Here is a 4268-nt window from a genome sequence, read left to right as displayed (position 1 = left end):
TTATTCTTTGGTATCCACATTATTCCACTCGCGTAATATGAAGCAGACAAAGTATGTCATTTCTTGTCAAAGTTTCAAGCCTTCTACAAGTTACTGTTTTTGGTTGTTTATACATATTCATAACAATGTTTTTATGATCTTTTCGTGCGTGTACATGATGCATGATCGTATTTCTTTTCCTTTTCTTTTGGAGAAAAGACAAAGTCACCATTGAAGTTTTCTCGAATTTTCAAAAAGACGCATTAACTTTGCAACCGTCTTATTACCCCACTAAATAATTTTGAACAGATATTATTATATCATTTTTCGATCAGCCCCAGATTTTAAGAAGCAAGTGTGTTCACACACCAATCATTACATGACACGTGTTAATTTAATTAAAAATCTAATTTTTTATTTCATTTTAAGTTTTTCCTTTGTCTTTTTTTTTTTCTTTATTTCTCTCTCCCTCTCTTACTTTTTGACTTATTTTAATTTTGATTTATCTTCACTTCATCTTCCACCTCCCACTTTCAAGTGATTCATCCCTCCATTTTCTTTTTTTTTCTTCACCTCCCACCCCATGTAAAATTGAACCCACTCCCATTATTTTTCTTTTCTTCTTCTTCTCCGGTCAAATTCTTTATAGAATTCATACTATTTTTTAGACTTTATTGAATTATTGATAACAAAATTAATTATTATTCTAAGAAAATTTAAAATTTTGAAGGTATCATCAACTACTCCTTTTCATATAACTTCAAAATTAGAAATGATAATTTTAAAAGAATCAATGAATTCCCCGAAAATTGAAAAAACTTAATTGAAATCAGATTAAAAAAAACCATATGATACTTCCTAATAATCTTGAAATCTAATGGGTTTATCAAATGAAATGTAAGAAAACATTTAGATAAAGTTTTAAAATTAAAGAAAGTAAAATTAATAGTAGTAAAAAAAGGAAGGTGAAGTTATGGTAAAGTGGTGACATTGAAAGTGAGAAGCTTCAATGGATGGAGATGACAATTAATTTTTGAAGAAGAAAGAAGAAAAAAAGAGAAAAAATAAAAAGGAAAAAAAGTTAAATTAATAAGAAAAATAAGAAAATATATTTCATAATAAATACTTATAAAAATAAAATTATATTAGTTATTTTAGGTTGCTCATTCTCTTTGAGAGAGTGCACACCACTCTCTATGTCAGGTGAACGAAAAATGATATAATAATATTTGTTCACAATTGTTTAGTGGGTAATAGGACGGTTGCAAAGTTAAGGTGTCTTTTTGAAAATTCGGGACAACTTCAGTGGTGACTTTATGTCTTTTCTCTTTCTTTTGACTCAAAAGGCTCACAATAATATGAAGCAACGTTAAACAATAACATTATGCAACGATTTAAATTGATTCAATATTTGAAAGTAAATTTTGTTGTGCTTAGCTTGTTCTCCAGATTGATCATTTTTACTAGTCCAGTGGTTCTTCTTGCACTTAATCATGTACATCTTTCTTCTAAAGTAGAAGAATCATTTTCATGTGTTTACCGAATAAAGACATGGGGCTTTCACTAGAAAAGAAGAGGAAGAGACTAGCTTCTACCTCTCTCAATAAAGTTGCAACGACACTCAACTATCTAGTAACATTCGACCTTAATTCTAGACCTACATACCTTCTTAAATGAGATTTGTTATATCATGTTGAAAACAACCTTTAAAATTATTTAAAATAATTAAATATTGAAAGGATAGATTTGTTGCATGAAAGTAACTTGAATATAAGAGCATGAAATAACTAAAATTTCGATCCATTATAAGGATTAATTGCTCTATACCAAAATGGACATCTATTGTAAATTCTCTAAAAATAAATCAGTTTATATATCATTTGAGCTAAAAATATTTTTTGTGGACCCCCAACTATAAGTTAAATATTATACATATATTTAAGAATTTAAAGTTAGTGATATAACACAATTTTGAGTTGTAGCAAATTATTTTTAAAATTTTCTTTACTAAATGATATACATGTTGACCATTACCTTATCTGTTTTTTTTTTTGTTTTGTTTTATAATCTAAAATTATAAAAAAACATTTTGGATAAATATAATATTTTTATCATCTCTAACACATATCTTAATTTCTAACTATGATCATCTCTAAATTTCTATCATTAAAAAATATACACAATGTTAAACTACTAAAGATTTAAAAGATAAAAGTAACATGCTCAAGGAGGTTTATTAAAAAAAATAAGGAAATATGTTACCCACTAAAGTTGTCATTTCAGACTCAACGGAGATGTTGAAACTTCCAAACAAGGTCGTCATCCATACCCAAACTCCATTTTAAGCTAAATTTCACAAGGGGGCTCTGAATGAGCCCAAACGCCTCGAGATCCGCACCAAAGGTTCTTCTAAACCAAACTCAACGTTTTGGAGCTAACAAAACCTTTAGAATTGCATTTTGAGGCTGTCTTTTTAAACTTTTGACCGAAGTCAACCGTTCAAGTTTCAAAAGGTACAAAATACGGAAACTTGCACAAAAACGAAACAAATGTCCAAGTAACGAACTGTCAGTTCCAACAAATCATAAATGACTTGAGATCACTATAAGAATGCTCTAAACGATGAAATGAATGTAGAAAGGAGAAAATGACCTTGAGGGTCATTACACTAAAATTTAAAAAGTAGGAACCGATGAAATCATGGTATATTCCCACAAATCTTCTTTCGTATCCACGTGTGTAATATGAAGCAGACAAAGTATGTCATTTCTTGTCAAAGTTTCAAGAAAGCTATCAGGCTCTTCTATATAAGTTACTCCCTCCGTTCCTGTCACGACCCGATTTCTCGAGTCATGATGGCACCTACTATACCCTACCAGTAGGTAAGCTAACCCATAACCCAGAACATCAAGTAATGAGTGTAAGGGCAGAAACTAGCGAAAACAATAATCTAAACAAAGACAACAATGAGGAAGCAACCCAAAATAAATATCTACAGAAATCCCTCCCAGAACCTGGAAGTCACTAGTACAGAGCTATCTAATAGAGAGTACAAGTCCCAAAAGTGAACCACAACAAAGTGTGTCTCAAAGGCAACAAGACTAGCTAAAACAAAAGAAGGAGACAAAACAAAACCAAAATGCCAAGTGCTTACCCTCGTCTTCGAATCATAGCTGCAAAAGAAGGCTGAAGCTAATCACTGCTGGTAACTGGTACTGGGACCTGCATCACAAAATAGGTGCAGAGTGCAGCATGAGTACCAAAACAATATGTACTCAGTAGGCATCAAACGCCGACTGAGCAAAAAGGGTAAAAACAATAAAAAAGGATTGAATCTAGACACAGAGAGGTCAAATCGGATATGAAAAGAAAGCACATGAGCATACCAGAAATAAACTAAGTACAACTAAACTAAACCTAACTGGACCCCATAAGCCCAGAAGGTACACTCGTGCGCAAGTTTAAATAAAACCTGAACGAACCCCCATAAGCCCGACAGGTACACAAAATAGCTAAGTCTACTGAGAAAGAAGAAAATCGGGCTCCCAGCCCAAAGTAACCAAGATAATCCATCAGAATCCACCCAGCCATTAGTGCACTCCCAACCCAGTTAGAAAGAGTGACCCAGGGGGCACCCAACCAAACAGTCCACTCTCAGCCCAGCTAGAAAGAAAGACCTATGGGTGAGGTAGATATCGCGAGTCGTCCTATTATGTAGTTAGCTCCCAGCCCAGCTAGAAAGAGCGACCCGGGGACACCCAGCCAGCAACACACTCCCAGCCCAACTAGAAAGAGAGGCCCGAGGGTGATTGCCGAAAAAACCCAGTTTACCTAGCCAACGATACGCTCCCATCCGAGCTAGAAAGAACGACCCCGGAAGTGATGGTATCGCCAATAGGATCCAATCCAACAACAGCCAACGTGGAACGCCGTCCACTCTAAGAAATCACAGAAAAGGCTCCACGCCCCTAGTGATGCACTGAACCTTCAAAACGCGTCGGAACCACATAATGAAAGGGAAACGATACAAAAGTGCAGCAAGCAGCGATAGCGCCTAATTTAGTCTCAAACTATCATACTCAAGTCTGCTACACCAGTCTACAAGGAGCTAAGTCATCCAAACGACGTCGGCAGAAAGTCAAGGCTATCCAGCCCACACGAGTCATAAATCTAAGGCAATGCTAGCCTAACATAGACTAAGGACATCATGCTTACGGTTAAGGATGAAAAAAAGCATACAACACATAACATACAAGCATACAATAACATTTAGCACATAAACATGCAAC

This window comes from Solanum tuberosum, unplaced genomic scaffold, assembly GCF_000226075.1.
Source record: "Solanum tuberosum cultivar DM 1-3 516 R44 unplaced genomic scaffold, SolTub_3.0 scf00142, whole genome shotgun sequence".
In the NCBI taxonomy this organism is placed as follows: Eukaryota; Viridiplantae; Streptophyta; class Magnoliopsida; order Solanales; family Solanaceae; genus Solanum; species Solanum tuberosum.
The sequence above is the reverse complement of the archived record's forward strand: the minus strand, read 5'-3'. Positions refer to the sequence as shown.